The sequence below is a fragment of the Pseudomyrmex gracilis genome, unplaced genomic scaffold, assembly GCF_002006095.1.
Source record: "Pseudomyrmex gracilis isolate BER0280 unplaced genomic scaffold, ASM200609v1 scaffold_349, whole genome shotgun sequence".
Lineage (NCBI taxonomy): Eukaryota > Metazoa > Arthropoda > Insecta > Hymenoptera > Formicidae > Pseudomyrmex > Pseudomyrmex gracilis.
In genome coordinates this window covers 78,141-89,913 of record NW_018020933.1, presented here as the reverse complement: position 1 = coordinate 89,913, position 11,773 = coordinate 78,141, and the positions used below count along the sequence as shown (strand labels likewise).

Here is an 11,773-nt window from a genome sequence, read left to right as displayed (position 1 = left end):
GTCTTTCTAAATTTTAACGCGTCTTAGGGCCGTAGTGCGGTAGTGACACTTTTCCGGACATGGGTCCCTATACTCAAATGTTTTCTACTGTTGCACTGAATAACCCCTAGAAGTTTGATCCCATAGTTCTGAAACACCCTGTATAAATCATGTATGAAATGTATATTCGTAAGCACAGTAAGCACGAGCGCAAATAAGCAATTTAAAACATTGTTGACATACGCGTGAAATAATCGTATTGTTAATTTCCTATCGTTATATATACATATATGTATATTACATACATACACACGAAAGAATCAGATCTCTTATATACTTTTTACAATGAAATAACTTTATTTACAGTCTATTGCTAATTTAAATTTATATGAAAGACTTATTTTATTTAACTCGAGAGATAAATAAAAGAATTAATATCTGATGATGTGGCAGTAAACACACAATTCAATTCATCGTCAAAATTTTATCACGTCTGTCATCTTGGCGCGCTCTAGGCGTATCTTCTTGCACCCCCAAGAAGACACGAGCGCACTAATTAAACTTGATTCAATTTAATTAATCCTCTCGGTAAGCCTCGTTCCTTTTCTCATCGGGATAACCCTCCCTCGAGGCAATTAGCGCGAAGAATCGTGGGCAGTCGTATGGCCTAATCGTATCGAATTAATAGAATCGAGTCGCGAACAGGGCCGCGCCGCGAACTCGTTCCTCGGGTTCTCTCTCGTGGTCGGCGCGTGGGCGAGGATTCATTCTGCCGTCGTAAATTACGGTAAAATTACCGGCAACGTGAAAAGAGCCGAGCGGGCGGGAGCGTCGCGTAACTTTCGAAAACGTGAGAGGCCGGGAGACGTTCGTTCGCTCGCCGCCGCCGCACAACTTCTCATTGAGAAAAATCGAGAAAGGTGAAAGCGAAACAAAAAATATTTCACCTCCGGTGAATAAGTTTTTGAATATTTTTGCCCGACCACCCGTTGGCCATTTAAATACCGTCCCGTCGCCGATACGTCTCTTTCTCTTTCTTTCTCTCTCTCTCTCTCTCTCTCTTTCTCCGATAAGTGAAACCTTTCAAGCACAAAGATTTACCTTTATCGATCGATCAGCAAGCGTGGAATTGTATCCGCTGTGATGTGATCCACGAGTAAATACGAAATTCTCTCGGTGTAATATCCGATAAACAAATTGATGTCGGACCGTGCGAGAAATTATTAAGCGATTAACACGGTACTGATGTTTCAGGTGAAATTTAATTTGCCACCGAATGCGCGCGACGAACGTCGCATCGTCCGCGTTTAACGACTAGCGTAACACAGAGAAGTTATAAAGATTCTCGATTAAGACCGTAGTGGAACCGTAGTGAAAGTTGACAAAACTGAATTCGAATCCTCGGTCGAGTTCGGCCCGGCACCCACGCATCCGCATTTAATTAACGCTGAAATTATTAAAAGATTGCTCCGCGCACTAAATTACCGCGCCCACGCGTATAATCCATCGTATACGCATTGTTATTTTTTCCACTATTTGATTATTATACAAAAAACTTTTCTTAATTATGATATCGGGAACAAATTAATTTGAACGAACGATTAGAAAAGTTGGATAATTTACGATAAACAAAAAATCATTATTCACACGCAAAACTGATATTTATAACACAAGCAAACATTTCTAATGAGAAAACAGTTGGTTTTAAGACGAAAAATTAATTCTGTTAATTATTATTTGTCATAATATCAAACGATAAGATTTGTTTGCGATCAATTATCACACAGTAATATTGATGAAGTATTCGACCGTGGCTTAATTTACGTTTCTCCCTACAATGTCATCGTCGAATTAACTTGTCCGTGACGGCAAAATTGTGCCATTATAATCAAGTTTATCGCGCTATCTTTACTATAACCGTAGTAGTATACACTGTGTAATTAGCGTAATTACTATCATAACGCGCTCGTTGCCGTCGGTCGGTTCGTTAATGTTACACTCCCGCGAATCGCTCCACGAAATTATTTCATCTCCATTTTCAGCCTACTTATTGCGCTTGTAGTTATTAACGAACGAAGAAGAAAACGAAAGAACGGAAGAAGCGTTACACGCCGCGTTCGCCGCTCGTGATCAAGCCCGATCGAGCATTGATTAATTCGCAAAGCTTTTCTGCCATTTATAACATCTCGCCTAATTAACCGTGGGTCAGGTTAATAACGTAATTTGTTACTTTAATGACGTATCAAGTTACAAAATTAATGTGACAGATCTAGATGAGGAGCAGCGCACCTTGCTGCTGCTGCGGTAACGCCTCGTTTAACCTCGCGCGCTATATTGTTTTTGTTTTATTTTTTTGTGCTTGATATTTAGAGGAGAGAGAGAGAGAGAGAGAGAGAAAGACGAATATTAATATAATATAATTTATATAATATAGCAACAAGAAAACAAAATCACACAATAATAATAATCTTTTCTTTGCGTGTATTATGTAATACTGCAATTGAAAGAAAAATATGTATTGTTCGCAAAACAAAAATAAAAACTACATATAACGGGAGAGAGAGAAGAATGAAATGCATAAAAGAGAAAGAAAAAATTAAAAATGTTAGCAAGTGTTAAATCTTCAATCTCTTTAGTGTCCCTCTCGCGCGCATTAATTTCAACTGCAAAACGTTTTTTCAAGCAACGTTACCGAGCGCTAATTTACGGGACGTTTTTATTGTATGACGATTCGAATACGCTTTCTGATAAACAAGCGACTGTGGCAATAGGTCCCATGAAGAGGGTTGCGAAAGAGAAATCAAGGGAACGGACCCCCTGCATCGGAGAGAAATAGTCGTCAAGCCCCTCCCACGAGACGGCGGCGGCGGCGGCGGCCTCGACACGCATTTCCAAAGTTTCTTTTCATCGTCACGGACTCATCAGCCCCCGAAGTACCGTCGATTCTTATCTGATCGTGCCGATCTTCGTGATCTTTCATACGATCCCCTCCTCCCTGCGCGAAATTCGGCCTCTCTCGGTGCAAATTTATTCTTTTCTCGCAGTGAACGCGAAACGGTGAAGTCAAATCGTGAAAGATTTGTGGTCGACTTTAACCGTCGACCGCGTTGACTTTATATCGATATTGTGTATAATATCTTTTTACGACGGGACATTAATTGGCGATTACTACACTCGAGAATTTTCCGATGTAATGTTTCGTATTAATTAAAAGACATTACTGATATGAGAATTTAGTTCAGTTTATATATATGAAAGTTCACCGATACATTCTTTTTAGTTTTTTTTTTTTTTTTTTTAAATTCCCGATCGCGTAACTTGCGTAATAAGAATATAAACGAGTGTCAGGACTCGCGTAACACACCGAAGTAAAATCGCAGAAAATCTTGTTTCCTCTTATAAACAATTAGAATTATCAAAGATATATTATCGATATGAAATAAGATTTTAATCGCGAAATTATATAGAACGATAATATATGAATATGTATATTGATTTGTGAAAAAAAAACTCTGTTTTTTGAACATTCAATCAACGTGCTCTTAAAAAAATGGTCACAATATATTCTCAAATTACAAACATAACGACAAAAATACGTTTTTTTTTAATATTTTTCTTTTATAATTATTAAGTGAGTGATTGAACATTTGAGCAAACTTACGGATCTCTATTAACGATCATACTTATTAAATATAATGAATCGCTTAATCGATTCGCGTTCGAGCACTTGAAATTTCTCGACCAAGCCAGAGTATATGAAAGTTTATTACCATCGAACAGGGAAATAAGCTTCGGATAACGACCGATAGCATCTTCTTAAGAAGACGTTAGAAATTGAATAACGCGGATTCAGATGGTTATCGCAGGTTTATCTTTCTCTCACTGCTTGCCGACTAATGACAATTTAAAGAAAGTTGTCGAAGCATCAGACATGTCATCGGGTGTGCTCGCGCTGATAATTAAATTCACTTCGAATTACGTTGCGAATAACGTTATAACGAAGAGATGAAATCTGATTGGTATGTATATTAGCGAGCCCCTAAAGATCTAATTAAAAAAGAAGTTTTAAAAAATGTTTAAAAAATAACAGAATAAGTTTGTTCTAAATATAGAGTTGTAATTTTTATGTTTACATATAAACTCTTGTTTTAAGGAACTAGAAATATAAAGCGCGTTGAACGAGCTTTGCTCTATCTGCCAGACGTGTTTGCGAAACAAAATAAATTAAATCCGAGGAATCGCGATTCAATTAATGTCTGACGCCGCGGTTCAGTCCTTGATTTAATTATCAAGTTTAACTGATGCTGATGGAAATCGCTTCATTAAGTTTGCGTTCACTATGATTTCAGTCAGAAATATCGCGACGTCTCACGAGTAAGAAAGAAAGGGAGAGCGAGAAGACAAACATATATTGTCGCAAAACCTCGTGTTCCGAATTGGAGCATGTAATTATCGCGATCTATTATTCCGAGTTGTGAGTTTCGTGGTCGCGTGAATTCGGAACCTAAGCGTTTTGCACACCTTGGGTTCTGCATTCCGGATTGTATCTGGTTCGTGTTGATTGTCGAGGTAGAATAATCGCGGGTGAGTTTGCGCTTCGTTTCTTTTTAACGAGTTTCAAATGGACACCACAGGCTAGCCTTTAATACGCGTTTTTTACTGCCAGCATGTTTTGGCGCAACAACCAGCACCAAACGCCGTAAAAATGTTCGCCGTGCGGTTATAAAAGCGTTTCGGACGGAGAGTTACGGTTTGTTATTTACGTTTTTTTTTTGCGCTTGTTTTTTTTTCACGACAATAACTTATCACGATTAAAAATTCTGTTGCCGATCGATATCCATAAAAAACACTCGGACTCAAGCAGAGTTGTCACTGGTTAGTTAGAAACAATTAACGCACTTGACATGACTCTGAAACCCGACGGCAAGTTGTCACCGTTGTCATCTTCCACAAACGGTAAAGTTGTTACGATCTTGGCGAATTCACTTTTCAAGAAGACTACGCGTCAAGATACGTCACGTTTGATTTGTTCCGCGATCTACTAGGCGCTGTTTTTTTTTTTTTTTTTTTTATTCATAATAAATTATTGCAAAATCGTAACATATCATAATTAATGACATTCGTCAATCTGTCATGTCACGCGGCGAGTAATACCGACCAGCTATCGTTAATGTAAAACGTCGCGGCGAATCTTAATGTCGGCATCGGCACAATCATTGATCTTCATCAAACATCACTTGAAAAGCAAGCTTAACACGTTTCGAGCGCGACGCGTTCACAGAGGCATCCCGTGCCGAGATCGATTCCGCGAGATCGATCCCGCGTCGATCCCGGTCTCGGGAAGAGGAGCAGAATGCACACCATTCATTTTCATCCGTGAAGGCTAGTCGAAGCGTCGTCCTAACGATAGAACCTCAGCGGCCTTCGCTTTAGCATCTCGGTGACGATGTCGCCGGTGACACGCTGACACACAACACCCAATGCACATGCTACAACAACGATGCACTTTACATCGACACAGTAACGCACACTAGCGCTCGTTCCCATTTCTACATGGTACGGGATCAAACACGATAGAAGATTTGCACTTTTTCACTTTAGTTTGCGAGTTATTATTATTATTTTGTTTTCCTCAGTGTATCACGAAACTTCAGCTCAGCCGGTAAAAATATCCAACCAGCTGATTTTCCATTGCGGACAACCTCACGGCCTTACGGCGAACTCCGTAACGGCGCGTAAACACACAACACTGGGAACACGTGGGGAAACTTCGGGTGGTAGTAGTAACGCGGGGGTGCGCGCAGGGCCCAAGATGTATCGTATCGCGCGCGCGCGCGCGCACTCGAGCGAAGAAAGAAAAAGAGAGAAGGAAAGAAGAGAGTGGCGCGGAGAGTAAAGAGAGCACAAAAGTAAGAGAGAAGAAAAAAGCACCACATGCGTTTCTTAAGAAAGAGAATGTATGATCTGTCGGTTCGGTCTCTCGGTTCGTCTCTGACTGGTGTCGTGTGCGCGGCTCACGAGAGAGCACAGCCCGTGCTGCGCGCTGCGTGTTGCTGCGGCCTGGGGGCCACGTGACACGGTCCCCTGCAGGAGGTAGGACCGCACACTCCGTGAGTAAGAGCGGCCGCGATCGGCCATGTGTGTTGAGCAGCGCGAGACTCGCGCGCGTGAGACAGTGTGGGGCGCGCGTGTGGGCCGCATCGCACGGTTGTTGAAAGAGGAAGAAAGAAAACTTAGAGAGAGAGAGAGAAAAGGAGAGAGAAGAAAAAATGAGCGAAAAAGGGAACAAGAAGAGAAGAAAGACGCAAACTGACGGGAATGAGAAGAAAATTAAACAGAGTGAGAGAAAACGTGCAAACAAGAGAGGAGAGAAAAGGACACGCACATATATATGTATGTATGAAGAGAGAGCTCGAATGACTGCAAATGCAATCGGTTTGACGTTGCATCCCGTGCACAAGGGAATATAGGCGGGCCGCGAGGGGGATCGCTGCTGTTCGCGTGTTAGAGTGGCGGAGCTGTTTGCAAGAGAGAGGGAAGAAGGAGAATGCCGCGGAAAAGGGTAGGGGCGCCGAGTGGGAGGACTGGGCCCCGCTCCGAGCGCTGAGCGGGAGTGGAGTCGCTTTCGATATCTTTCTCTCTCTCTCTTTCTCTTTTCCTCGTAATGTGGTCCGGACTTGACGCGGAGAAATGGGTAAAGGGGGACCAAAGGTGAAGAGGTAGGGCGATATATACAACCTTGCTAGGCGCGTGCCCCAAGTCAGCTCGCATGGTCCACTGCGCACAATTGATAACGAACCGTGGCTGCTCCGCGTGGTTTACGGTCAACTTGTTTGTACGACAAATCAATTGCGTGTATTGCACACTTTAACATTTTGCATGCGGAGGGTAATAACACGTTACATCAATTCAAGCTGTTATTACAAAACAAGCTGTCAAGTTTTTGCATTCGTTGAAGAATAAATTTATAATATATGTAACAGCTTGTTTCTCTTTTATAAGATGTGAGGTATGATTTTAACGTTTTATTAGATGTTAATGTAATGCTAATGCAAATGAATAAATAACAAATTACATAAATAATCGGAAGACGCGCGATTTTCGATACGTGAAAAAACAGAAGGAAGTGCATTTTGATGTGTGGGTGTTAACAGCGGTAAGAGTGACAGAATAACGGTACACAAGATACGAATGTACAATCACTATATAAGATATACGTAAGATATTAATTCGACAAAGATGTGTCGCGGCGATTAATAATGGAGAACCCATGCCACATAATGAAACAAACCGGATTATAAATCGCGGATTTGTGATACCAAGTAATTTGCTCCAAAATAACTGTTTTATAGTTTTGCATTAATGTAACCAGACGCGCAAGACTAATGGTCTTCGGAAACATTTCGTCCAAGAACCGAGTTAAAGGGAACCGGTTGGGCAACCGCATCTTTAGTTATTCGTATATGAGAGATAATTGTAACAGTTTATATAAAATGCTCTACTATCAGACAATCTACTTTATTGCCAAGTTTATCGGGACTTGCACGTTTTTCGTGACAAAATAAAACCCGAAATACATTCCAAAATTATGTTGAAAAATATAAACAACTAGTTAATCATATTATAAAGAGATAAGAATATTATTTTATTTCTTTTTTGTTTTTTGTTTTCAAAGTTATACACAAGGGAATACGATCGTGTACTTTGTGAAACTTTGTCCTGATCTTTTATATATTTTCGCTATCACTTGATCGACGTGGAATAACAAAGTTAAAAACATATTAGCAGAATTTGAAGTCATTTATGGACGCTTTTCCGTGACAATACGGTGAAAAGAGACGTTGCTAGACGAGAGACAGGTTTTACTGTCAGGAGGATTTTACGAAAGTTGCCAACGATGACGGAGTCTACTGCACTGCAGCGTGCTGCAGAGTATATTTATAGAAACGTAGATGAAGATTGTACGCTAATGGTCATATAAATAGTATACCTCTTACTAGTTTTTCACCGGAAGCTAAAGCATTTCAAGTGCTTTGAAAGCGGCTCGTAAACGAGGCCCGTAAATACGTACGTGTCGTCGAACATTACGAGGGAACTTATTCTGACGAGCAGTACGATGTAATTATTCGTCGGCGAAGGTGAAAAATGAAGAATATACATCATGCAAATAATCGCGAGATGATCGGACTTCGAGAAAGTCGAAATTTCCATACAAGTTTGAATATTGAACGAACAGCATCAGTTTAATTGAAATATATCCTGTTGATGCAACATCAATATTATTGCACTTACACACAGATATTATTGCACTTACACAGCAGATAGTTGCTTTAAGAATCTATAGCCATTAAATTAATCGCATATGCAATTGAATGAACTATGCCCGTGACGTCAACTTTAATTGAAGCAACTCCATTTTTTTTCTGTGTGTTTGAACGGGAGCACAAAAGCTGATTTTCACCTCATACAAGATAATAAATATATATATATACATAAAATATAACATATAAAATAACATATAAAAAATAAGAAATATACATTCTTAATAATATATAAAATAAATAAATAAAAGCAAAAAAGTTTTATAACTAAAATGGAGAATATGAATATTTATGAAAAATCTTCGATATACAATTTTTTAAAAATAAAATATCTATTTTACAATATAATAATAAAGATATAATATTTTAAGCTTAATGCTTTCTATCTTAAAATTAAATATTTTTTTCTTGCTTATATATTCAAGTAATTATATTTTTTCTTACGTATTATTTCTCATGAAAAAAAATATAATAGACAACCCACAGATAATTCATTGAAAAGAACATGATTGACGATTTAGAAGCAATCCATGTAGACACATCTTACAACATATTCTAAAAAATATATTGACCGTGATCAACCGGAAAAGATCGCCTACGTGACTGATTCGTCCGTGATAAGACAGAACCGAGTAGAGAAGACTTGAGGTGTATATATCGGCGGGACACACATTGCCTCTTGTCCCTTTCTTTCTAATCGCGATCAATTCCAACTTCGCCTACTGGTATGTTTTATAAGTCGGAAAGTCAACTTCGGAATTGCTTGGTTGTTTTTGAACGGAACAGCCTACGCGATGAATCAGTTTTTTGAGGACCGACAGTTGCCGAAAGCGTCTCACTTCGCCCACGTTTTGTTGAGACTCGCTGGTCCTCGCGGGCAGAAGCACACACTATTCTCCTCCTTTCTCCTCCTTCGAACAAGAATCCTACATGTGAAATGTCTCCGCGTTTCCAAAATTATGGCGGCGCGTTGAATATTCATAAACAATCACGTAGCCGCTTAAGTCGACAGATGAGACGGCGTTATTTCATTTGTCCTATCGCATAAAACTAGATTGCTAGATTTTTATTTTTATTGAATTTTTTCGAGCGCTACGTAAAAATTGTTCGTGAAAACAATTACATTCTCAATTTCGATAGATTATCTCGTTCCTGAATGTTTCTTCCGCGATATGTAAATTATAAAAATATCGACATATAAAACATGTAAATTTTGTTTTTGCCAAGAATTTACGCGAGTGTTTTAATAATATGCACGTCTCTCGAATTATGATGATCTCCGTCGAATCATAAAAATCTGTCGACCGATGATTGTATCAATGCGCCTGGATTTCGCCGCACGGGATTAAGAAAATAGGACTTAAGGCGAGATGAAAGCTAACTTGACAAATCGATCGGATTGATCGTGTCTTATCCACATATCGGCGGATCTCACGGAGCTTGTTCAGGCCACATCGAATGTCAAACACCTCACCGTGACCAAATGTCTAATGATGCGCGTTGTGTATTCACACTTCATCTCCTCGTTTTCTCGTCCACTGTAATCCGATGATGGCTTCGATTTTTAAGTGTCACTCGAAATCTCGATGGCATCTCTCTCTCTCTCTCTCTCTCTCTCTCTCTCTCTCTCTCTCTCTCTCTCTCGAGCAAGAGAGAGACGCTTGCGAACTCTTATCCCAACTGGGATAAGATTTCGCTCGCATATACTTTGGATCGGCTAAACCGAGACGCGGACCCACGCGTCTCTCAAACCGACTTCCGACTTTATTCTCAAGTGGACAATAAAGTTATGTATATACCAGCGTTACATACATAAAATACAGTTGTGTTTCTCTGGCATTTATACGATTTCACGTAGGAGGTCTCCTATACGACAACAATCACTCAATCGCTTGCATCGGCGGCGATTGTTATAAACCCGAATATCCGTGGTTGATTCAAATCTGTTTTGTGATTTTTATGTATTTTTTTTTCACTTTAATTTACGATCGATAATACCGTCGTGTTACTATTCATCGATTAAAATTTACAATGAATAGCCGGACGTGTCAAAGTTTTTTTTAACAACAAAGAAAGTCTAAGTCTGAGAGTTGCGCAACAAAAAAAAAAAAAGATTGAACAAAATTTATATTCTTACGCGCCAATCGCGTATCCTCGCCGACACTTGACCGAAATCCGAAGCCAGATTTCTACGCCGCGATAAAACTCGATAGATACCGTACTATATGAAAAAGACTTGTGCGCGACCGGTTAATTGCGGACGTACAATGTGACTGTGCGAGCGCGCGCCAAACATTCACGACGATTTCGAAAATCTCGTAACGCGCGAGAGAGTACGAGAATCTCTTCTAATTAAAATAAGTGACTGTGTAAACACAAGGGACGAAATAGATGTTACGAGACGATAAAGTTGTTGAATGTAGTATGTCGCTATAGGAAGAATATTGTGCAAACGCGCGCGGCGAGAAAATGATTTCGTTCGCGTTTTCGCGGCGGAAATACGGCGCGTAAGGGAGAGCGCTTAAAATTTTTGCGTGATAAAAACATATTTACCGCCAATATATTTTGACACTCAATGGGCGAGATAAGCCCCGCGGCGAGCAAGCAAACGCATAATCGTGCGGAGCAACAGTAGTGCAATAAAAGCTCGTCGTGTAACTGATGTCTTCAATAAACCGCGCATCGGCAATCTTTTTATTGGGCAATTAACCGTTACTGGGTTGCGCGAGCATCACAATATTATAAATGCTTTTATATGCGTGCGTTATCCACTCGGATAAAAACACATTTGAAGCAGTTGTCACGACGTAAAACGCGCGTTGGTAACGCTCCGCGAGCCAATTACATCTCCTCACCTACGCCGGACGCTTAGCGAGTCTTTGATAATTGGACGAAATAATCTTTGTTACGATGTAGCCTAAGGCGCGACAAGTTAATAAATTTATTCGTCGGAGTTCGCCTCACGTGCCGGTTATTTATTCTTGTACAAAAAAAAAAAAAAACAAATATTTGATCTTTCACTGACTCCAATTAATCGCAAATAGAGTAACACTTTTTAATTTAACTTAACATTTTGTTATCATAACGACTGTGTAGTTTATTACTTTTAAAAGAAACGTGTATGAATGTTTGGTTTTCTATACACGAATCTCTTTTTCTCTGTGGAATTAAAATTATTTCTCTTTCAGCCACACGCTTCTCGTTGCTTTGCTCTTATTTTCTCTTTATATATACAGGGTGTCTCATAACGAACGAATCAGCCGAAGTGTGTAGGTAGATCGGGTCAATCCGAACAGAAAAGTTATTTACCATTTTGCAAAATGTACAATAGTTATTAAAATATGAATTAATAAATGTGAGCCAATGAGCGCGCGGGGGGCAATGATCGGACTCTATAGGCGTGCACGATTATCAGCTGTAAAGAAAAATGGCTTCTTTCATGCAATGTCATAGCAATGAGAGGCGGAGAAACA

At 39.7% G+C, this 11,773-nt stretch overlaps 1 protein-coding gene across 4 annotated transcripts in view; it reads right to left on the bottom strand.

Annotated features, from left to right (window-relative positions):
* LOC109860221 (MKL/myocardin-like protein 1) overlaps positions 1-11,773 on the bottom strand; it is a 60,945-nt gene that overhangs the window by 23,226 nt on the left and 25,946 nt on the right. Inside the window, exon 1 of one of the 4 annotated variants that reach the window (XM_020439158.1) lies at positions 5,341-5,876. The exons of the other annotated variants lie outside the window; for them this stretch is intronic. The gene's annotated coding sequence lies outside the window, so the exon portion shown is untranslated. Of the gene's footprint in view, positions 1-5,340; positions 5,877-11,773 lie in introns of those variants that run through there. 4 annotated transcript variants of the gene reach the window in all.